The 10,105-nt window shown below is 30.5% G+C and overlaps 1 pseudogene; it reads left to right on the top strand.

Annotated features, from left to right (window-relative positions):
- The first annotated feature begins 3,512 nt into the window (after positions 1–3,512).
- On the top strand, positions 3,513–6,360 carry LOC145957899 (putative serine/threonine-protein kinase PIX13; annotated as a pseudogene).
- Positions 6,361–10,105: the final 3,745 nt, after the last annotated feature.

Here is a 10,105-nt window from a genome sequence, read left to right as displayed (position 1 = left end):
TAATGCACCGGATTAACCCCCTAATTTTTCGGGGCCCAACCCCTAATCACGGCCCAATAAGAACCACTATAAATAGGACCCCAACGAGGCATGTAACTAACTTTCAACTACCGCATTTATTACGTCGAGCACTTACTTGAGCGTTGGAGTGTCTTTGCAGGCACACCCCCCTCGCTTCGGACTACCCGAATAGGAATGAGAAGACCGAGACCCAGGATCAGACCCGCTATAACAAGGATAATTGAAGTGTGTATCCTAACACAGGAACACATTCTTTTTTGTTTCATTATGTTTCTGGTTTTTCATCTTTTATATATGTTGAATGGCTGGCTTATATATGTAATTGTGTGTTGAAATTTCCCTTTTCACTTGGATTGGTGTTAAGGGGTTTAACATTTGAGTTTTCCAAAAAAAAATATGTAAAATTTTGTGAAAATGATTGAATCTTTTTCTTATTTTATTATGTTAATTAGAATAACAATCGGGTAGTTTGAATCATAGTTTTAAAAACCGGACCGGTCATCGAACCGGTTAAGGTATTGGGTCAGTGGGTCAAAGGTTGAACCGGTGGGTCACTGGTTGAACCGCATGACTCGATTTTTATTTATTTTTATTAAAAAATATTCATATTAAATATATTTATACTTATAAATTTTAATAAATTCATATCTTATTTTAAATTTAAATTTTTCTATCTTATTTAAAATTATTTTTATTTTTATTTTGTAAAAAAAATACATAAAAAAGTTACATGTTAAACAGTATATTAATACAAATTAAAAATATAAATAATATGTACATATATAATATGCTTGCAATTAATATCACAAAATAATATATGTAATATTTACATAGATATTGAATTATTAATTAGATAATTTAAAATTAATAATATACTATAAAAGTTATTTAAGTTGTATATATTGCAAACAAATATATTAGAACAAGTAGTCATTGTTATATTTAACAAGACTCCTTGCTTTTTCATTAAGAGATTCAATTATTATTATTATTTTTGTGATTTATGGTCCCTTAAAAAATTTAAAAAAAAAAAAAAAAAAGTGGTTGAACCGGTTTGACCCACCGGTTCACCGGTTGAACCGGAAAATTGACTGGTTCAATCCGGTTTGAAACGGGTCGACTGCATAACCGATCCAACTTCAGATTCGGACCGGCTGGACCACCGGTTCCCGGTCCAACCGGTCCGACCGGCCGGGTCGATCCGGGTTTTAAAACACTGGTTTGAATTCAATCGTGTTCAATTATTTCATTTTGTTTCACTTAGTTCTATATTAGAAAATATGTTAAAAAAAACAGTAGCATGGATTTACGTTGGAGTACATTTTATTTTCTTACTTAATTAATAGGACCATTTAGGTTTTTAGAATTTTAAATAAAAAATAAAATTTTATAATCTATATAGTAATTTATAATATTTATTGAGTAATATTTTTACTTTTAATATTTACTTAAATGATAGAAGTTTGTAGCATAGTCGATCATTTGCTATTATGAACTTTGCTCATAAATTAAAATAATTTCCATCAAAAACTCTTTCAAAATATAAGAATTAATAATGTTAATTGAATAACATTTTTATCTTTGACATTATTTGGTTCTGAGAGTTTAATGACTAGCCATTTGTTATCTTAGATTCCTAAGCAAATATATATATTTATAGATAAAACACATAAAAATGAAAGCTTTTTTTAATAAATAAAAATCATAAAGTAGTTAATAACATTAACTGAATAGTTATTTTATCTTTTTCATGGGTTTAATGATTAGTCATTTTGCTAGCTTAAACTCTCCTATACAAATTTTTTTAAATAATTTTTTAAAAAAGCTGTCATCTTTGGACAAAATGTTAAAGAATAAATATATGTTGCAACCAATAACGTTAACTGAGTAGCACTTTTATCTTTAACGTTATTGTGGAGATTTATTGATTAATCATTTACTAACTTGAATCTTTACGCAAAATCTATTTTTTGATAAAAATAAAAAATAGTTATCCTCCACGTATAATTTATTTTTAATGGTTAATGATATTAATTGAGTAGCTCTTCTACCTTTAATATCATGTAAATTATAAAAGTTTATAGAATAGTCATTTATTATCATAAGTTTTTATGCATAAGATAAAATAAAAATATTTATTAATAACATTAATTGAATAGCAATTCTATCTGTAATATTATTTAAATGGTAGGGTTTAATGTTAGTCATTTATTAACTTAAATTCTTGTACTAAAATATTTATAAAAAAAGATAAAAAAAAATATATAAAGTCATTATCTTTTGGTAAAATAAAATATTTCAAAAATTTAATAACGTTAATTCTATCTTTAACGTTATTTTGATAGTTTAGCGATTATTTATTTATTAGCTTAAATTATTATGTAAGTTTTTTTTAATTAAAATACAAAAAAAGTTTTTCTCCTTTCATCTATAAAGGTTATATATAAAAAAGAATAACAAAATATATTTTTAGGGGTAAATTAAATATTTATAAAGTTATGTAATTTTGTATGATTAATTATAAGTATTATTTTTACGAGTGTCGTGGAGTGCTAATATCTTTCCTACACGTAATTGATTTCTAAACCCAATTTTAATTTTAAAGATTATTTTTTAAAAAAAAATTTCCAATACTTTTCTCTTAAAATAAAATATTAGTGACAACTTCATAAATATTTAAATAAAAATTATAAATTATTATTTATTTAAATATCATCTATTAAATACATGTTTTTTTAATCTTTAATATAAAGAATACTCGTCTTTATCTTCACATTTCTTTTCCTATCTTTCCACGTTTCTTTTTTTACCGCATATTTCCATGTTAAACTCTTGTAAATTTTTTCTATACTACTTTTTAAGATATATTAAACGTCCATTTAATGCTTATTCCTTTCTACACATGTAAAAGAAGTCATATGCCACGGGAAAGTCTCAGTAATTTTTGTGATGATTTTGAACTAAACAATTATACTTTTACATAGGTAATTTTTGTGATAGCTCTTAACTAAACAATCACACTTTCACAATATATTTTAAAATAACATTATTTTAATACTTGATTCATAGTCTATTTTTTTTTTTTTTTACAAATTTAATTAATCGCCCTTCCTCGATACTAAAATCAATTTAAAATATTAAAATGTGAACAATCTATATTCATCTGTGAATTGACGAACACATTTCCCACCAATTCCACCGGCCATCTTGTGTGGGTCAATTTGGTTAGTCAAGTCATCTGAGAAGCCAAAGAGAGCTTCGTCACAGTAACAGTTTCATGGGTCTCAGCTTCTCCTCTGCCTCGGCACCTCACTCCTCTACCCCCAACCTCTCTCAATGTTCAGGCAAGTCTTCAACTTTTCTCCACCCTTTCTAAAGTCACCCCAAAACACGACATGGGTCGTTCCCCGTTTCCTCGAATTCGATTTCTTCCATGATGGTTTCGATTCCTCTGTTTTCAGGTTCACCAAGCACTGAAGACCGAATTCTGAAATGGCCAAGTTTTCAAGGGATGGTTAAATGAGAAGACCCTCTCCCCTGCCAGACCCAACTCTGGTTTTGGAATGGCCGTTGCCATCAAAAGGTTGAACCCCGAAAGCACGCATGGCTTTCGAGAGTGGCAGGTCATGTATAACAGACCTTAGCTTAACATTGTTACCGAAAACGTGCGTATATTTTCACAATTAAATAATAATGTTAATGATTTTAACAAGAGAAAGACTAAGTTGAACAAATTTTAAAAAATAGAAAAACTAAAAGAGTAATGCCAAAGCATAACTAGGCATTCTTTGGCTAAATTTTTTATCATTCTGTCTTGTGGTTTTACTTGTCAATTGCATATTGTAGTGTAACCTTCAACACAATTAGAGTACCTTTCATGTGATAAATTCTACTGTTTGCACAAATTCAGCCTGGCTATCTGATTGTTTAAAATGATTTTCTGTTGATTGGAAGATGCAGTCAGAAGTGAACTTTTTAGGAAGGCTTTCTCACCCGAACCTGGTCAAGCTATTGGGTTATTGTTGGGACGATGATCAGCTTCTTCTTGTGTACAGTTCATGTCAAAGGGAAGCTTGGATTATCATCTATTCAGAAGTATGACTTGAACACTTTTAAAATGGGTAAAAGAAAACTCTTCCTCATGAATTTGATTTTAATTCATTTTCTTTGTAATGTTTCCAAGCAGGAAATCCCAACATAGAACCACTTTCTTGGAGCACACGGTTTAAAATAGCCATTGGTGCAGCTCGGGGATTAGCTTTCTTGCACGCCTCCGAAAAACAAGTCATATACAGAGATTTTAAGCCATCAAATATACTACTTGATGGGGTCAGTTATTTTCTGTTGGTTGATTTCTTATGTTGTATTGTTGTCTACCTTTTCCCTTGTATCAAGAGATGGAAGCTATGCTAAGTAAATGTAGCATCAACAACTTGGGATGAATAGACAGTTTAAGAATTTGTACCCTTATTGTTTATTTTACTAACCAAACTTGTATTTAAAAGGTATGAAAACTTAAAAGCGTGTGTGGGTTCACGTTTGATCATCTAAAATCATGTTGAAATACTAACTAACATGAATTTAGGTAAATACTAACATGTTTGGTTCCATGTTGAGGAATTGATTCTAGGTGTAGAATTGATTCTAGGTGTAGAATTTTGAGTTAAAACAACTGCACATAGCTTTTGTGCTGGTTCACAAATTTTATATCGAGTTTTCGTATTAGATGGCTTTTAGAAATTAGAATATAAACACCAAATATAAATCACAGTACTTCAAAACCAATCTCACAATCAATTTCATTTAAAAATCAAATTTTCAAATGCCCACCCAAACACGTCGTTAGTCTCTGTTAATAGAATATCAACTAAAAAGTGCAATGTCTTTGTTCCTATTGTCTCTTTTCTAAGTGTTGTCAATACCAGACCCGTTGACTAGTTGGAGAATATCCATGATGTCTCTTTTCTAAGAAACAAAATTGATATTTATTTTATGCGAAGTTGCTTGGATGATTTTGATGACAGATTGTTTTGTATCTTCCAGAATTACAATGCAAAAATCTCAGATTTTGGCTTGGCTAAATTGGGACCTTCTGAAGGACAGTCACATGTAACTACCAGGGTCGTGGGCACATATGGTTATGCTGCTCCAGAATATATTGCAACAGGTAAATAATATATCTGCACATAATTGACAATTAAATCAGCTTTAAATGTATGTTTTGACTTTATTGATTACTCACAAGGCATAATACATATAGCTAAGTTTAGATGCTATGCCAAGTAACAAGGAAATGAAAGTAAAATGTAGGGAAAAATGAATTGTCTGGTTTGGCAAAATGTTTTTTGTTTTCATTACTATTTTCACATATAATTAATAAAATGTCATTTGACTTGACTTCTTGATTTCAAAGAAGTGTACAGATAAGTTTTGACTGTTTCTGAAAGTAAGAAATAAATTAAGTGAAAACAAGGGGCATTGACATTATTTTGTAGTTAATTAAGATTGAACCAAACAAACCTTACTGTAATACTAAAGCAATCAATGCTTTGTGGAAGAATGAAGTTGGAGAAGGTAGATTAAAGATAAGCAATAGTGTAGTCTAATGGTTTGACCCACCAAAAACTAACATTGCTTTGAATTGTATGAATATTTCAACAGGGCACTTGTATGTGAAGAGTGATGTGTATGGGTTTGGTGTAGTGCTTCTTGAAATACTGACAGGCGTGAGAGCACTTGATAGAAATCGCCCAACAGGGCAGCAAAAGCTAGTTGAATGGACCAAGCCTTTTCTTTCTTCCAAGAAAAAGTTGAAAACAATTATGGATGCTAAAATAGATGGTCAATATTCACCCAAGGCAGCATGGCAAGCAGTACAACTTACTCTAAAATGCTTAGAAAAGGACCCTAAACAACGTCCTTCTATGAAAGATGTTGTTGAGGAATTGGAAGCCATTGAAGCTATCCATGAAAAATCTAAAGGATCCAGAATCTGCATTCTCACTGCACTTCTCATCAACCTCCTCGGCAGAGAGGTGCAAGAGTATAAATAAATTTACACAAAAAAAAAACTAGAAATTGAGAAAGTAATATGGTTCACCGAGTAGGTTGTTGGATTGGTCACTTAATAGATGTGATTTTTTTTTCCTTGTGCTGGTTGGAGGGGGGAGAATTTCATTAGCCTTTTGAAGTATATGATTTTTTTTGTGTTGATTATTCATATTTTTATAAAGTGGGAAAATATTTTGTATGTGCAAGGGAACATAGTTTTGATGCTAATATGTCTTTTTTTTTTTCAAGAGTTGTTTTTCTTTCAACAATGGGAAGTTGATTGGCTCATGGATATCTTGTAGAGGACACTATCATATTATTGTTATTAACGGCCATCTTTATAATCGATACCAAATCACAATGGATTTATCTTGAAATCTCGAGTTTGTATAACTATGAGTAAAAGTAATTAACATGAAATCTGTGATAGTAATGGAGCATGAGATATGTGATAGTATTGTAACATAAAATGACGAAATATGTGATCATATTGTAACATAAAATTATTTGTGTGATGCGTAAGTTTTCTGGAATTTAACATGTATTTTTTTTTTGACAATACTTAAGGAGGTTTTCTAGGATATAACGTTTTTTTTTCCTGATAATAGTTAAGACATTAGAGCTAGCAAGATTTCCTATCAGTTAAATATCAAGAACTCACAAAGAAAATTAGATAATAAGGAAAAACACATAAAAGACTTGGGATGTGTTTGAGAAAGGTATGAAAATTATTTTATTTCAATAATTAATTATATGTATAATCGATTATAATTAGAATATTTTTTTTTGGTAAATTGTTGAATGTAAAATATTTAATTTTGTTTGGATATAAAAAAAGTCATCTTTATTGTAATAGGTTAGCTTGAGAAGAAAAAATCCTAATGAAAAATAATCAAAAGTTTCAAATTTTCAGATTTAAGAAAACAACTTGTATTTTTTTTTTTTAAAGAAAAGGCTATTTTCAAATTTAAATTGTTGTCTTGAATAACTAGCTTATTTAACAAACCATTTTTTTCTTTCATTAAAACAAATGAAATGAATGAGAATAATCTTTTTCAAATACACTATTAGTTCACTCCAAAGATAGAAAATCAGAAAGAAAAGAAATGGAGAGATATCTATACCAAAAAACTATTTGAAATGATATATTGATAAGATTTAAATATATTTTTAATTTTTTAAATTTGGAGAAAATTATTTTTGATTTTTCAAATTCAAAATTGATCTTTTTGATCATTGTAATTTCAAGAAAAAAAATGTTCTAGTATTCCAGGATCACTAATGACATCATTAACAATGACAGATTGAGTTAGTTGTATAGCATTAGTTGGGTTCAACATGAAATTTTCAGTAACAAAAGTACTAATACGTGGATTTTGTGTGTCAAATTAAGTAACAAGTGAGTTTTGTCTGATAGATTCATCAAGCAACAAAATAAATTCTTCTTCTGAGGTTATAATCTCGAAATATGTAAATTCATATACATGATCAACTACACAAAACATAAATTGAATCGGTCATATAACTATACAAGCCATGAGATCATCCATCTCTAGTTCCAACCCTCCACTAATTGATGGAACTACTTGGAGAAGATTGATGAATCTTCAAGTGCTCCATTCCAAGACCTTTAAACTCTTGAGGTTGACCACGAATTTGGATGAGGAACTCCTTTGAAGAAGCTTCAATGGAGAAGAATCACCAAGGAGGTTCGGTTACTCCATGAAAGAGTGATGAAGCTTGTTGAACAAGCTAAAAGGTTGGAAACCTTTGAGAGAAACTTAGAGAGAGTTTCTCCACGAAATTTAGGACTTTAAGAGGAGAGAATTTGAGTCAAATTCTGATTTCATATCTCAAAAAGTCAAGTATAATGAGCAATTTAGAAATATATAGGGAGAGGTAGCTTGTAGAGGAAGCAAACCTTAACCATGGTTCACTAGGAACCATGGTAAGGTGTAGCTAACCATCCATGGTTTCTAAAACTTGTAGGAGAAGCTAACCTTGACCGTGGTTCACTTAAGAACCATGGTAAGGTCAGCCAAACCTACTAAGGTTTAGAAGCTTGGAAGGCAAGCTTCAAAGCTTGTAAGAGAAGCTAGAAATTTTGGCCAAGAACAAAAGGAATGAGCTAGGCGACCAAGGCTCAAAAATGCTCCATGATTTATTTCAAAAATATTTGATTTGGTTTAGTTAGGTTCATCATATGATGATGAGACTTAGCTAAATCAAATCTATGAAAAATTAGGAGCAAAATGAGTCTAATATACAAAATTTTGCCTAGGTCCAGTTGTGGCCCAATTACTAGTCACACCCTCAAGCATTGCTAAATGCCACTCCTTTTTCCCTACTGAAAAATATAAAATGAATGTATCAACAAAGGAGGTTAAATGGAGTTAAACTCTCCAAGTAACCCACCCTAAAATCAATATACAATCACTAGTTAAAAGCAAGTAAAGTGTCTCACAAATACAAAGGCAAAAATAAGCCTATACAAAGAGACTACTATATGTACAAACATATGAAAGGTCTTTAATATCATCTCATTCCTCTTGGTTCTTTTAAGATATCACCTCTTGGATTCATTGGCCTTGGCCATAGTCTATCATCCTCTCCCTCTTGAAAAGGATTTGACCTCAAATCTCGAGGGTCTTCGTGATTATTGGCCACACCTACAAATATATAATACAATTCATTAGAGGTGATATTTTCAACAAATAAATGTGAAAGGTATATCCTAGAAGGAATCCTTTCATGGAACCTAAAGAAATCAATGATACTAGACCTTCTAATATAATGAATAGGATCATCTCCTAAACATAGACTAGATATATTACTAAATCCTAAAAATGTGCTAAAACTAAAACTATAGCACACTAGAGACTCAATCCTAAAAACTAGAACATCTTGCCTAAAGTACCCTATGTGGTAACCTAGGCATTTCCTAGAAAATAAGGAAAATACTACTAAGAAATTTCCTAAACAATTTTGGATTATATTATTTGTTGGATAGTTATGAAAAGAATTTGTCACAAGGAACCTTGAAGGTTCATATGTTATATCCAACAAATAATATATTCCATAAATTGGGTGCATTATTAACACAACTAAGGTAGGAAAAGTCCTAAACAAAAGAAGGCTATCTACCTTGGGCACCACCAAGGAAGTAGCATGAGAAGTAGAACTAGGTGAAGTCCACTTCTCCTTCACCAAATCTTGAAGTTGAGACTCTTTTTCTTTAAAAATAATGGATTTATGAATCTCCTCCTCAAGACTAGTGGCAAAATGAGGGCAAGAGTTAAGATCTTTATGAATAAAGAATTTTTTTCATAGGATTTTTAGTACTAAAACAATTCTCTTTAGTCACAAATCCTTTAGAGGATATTTCTTCCTCTTTACTCTTCCATGCACAAAGTTCTTTCTTTTTTTCTATTTCTTCTTTTCTTTTGATTTTCATTTGTCTTCTTCTTTTGTGTTTTCTCATATCTTCTTTCAATTTTTCTTCTTCTTGTTTAAGAATTCTCAACTTCTCATCTAGGATAGCAAGTTTGGCCTCTCTTTCAATTTTCTCCTTCTCTTTTTGAAAGGCCTCTTGCTTCTTCCATAGTTTAAGTGATTTGAGCTCTTTTGTTAATTAAGAAATGCTTTTAGGAGAGCTATCACTTCCACTATAGTTGGATTGTTGAGAAATTTTAAACAACAAGATTTTTCTCTTCACACAAAAATAGATTTTAAGAAAATAATATTTTTGAAGTGCTTAGACTTGGCACTTAGAGGTCTAAGAGTACAAATTGAACTATGGAGGGAGGTGAGCTACTAAAGAGCCACTTAATAACCAAGCCTCTTCAAGTAAAAATCTCTAAACCCCCTTGTACATTTGCCTTGCACAAAACAATTTCACAAAGATATTTTTCAAAGAAAAATAACAAGCAAGTGCCTAAAGTGTACAATTAATCAATACTTGAAAACATAAATGGCAAGAAAACATAGATTGCTTGAAAACTTAAATTGCTGAAAACATAAATTGCTTAAAACA

Source organism: Cajanus cajan, chromosome 5 (genome assembly GCF_000230855.2).
Source record: "Cajanus cajan strain Asha chromosome 5, NIPB_CcT2T_4, whole genome shotgun sequence".
Taxonomy (NCBI): domain Eukaryota; kingdom Viridiplantae; phylum Streptophyta; class Magnoliopsida; order Fabales; family Fabaceae; genus Cajanus; species Cajanus cajan.
Note: the sequence above shows the minus strand (reverse complement) of the source record. Positions and strands in the feature narration are given on the sequence as shown.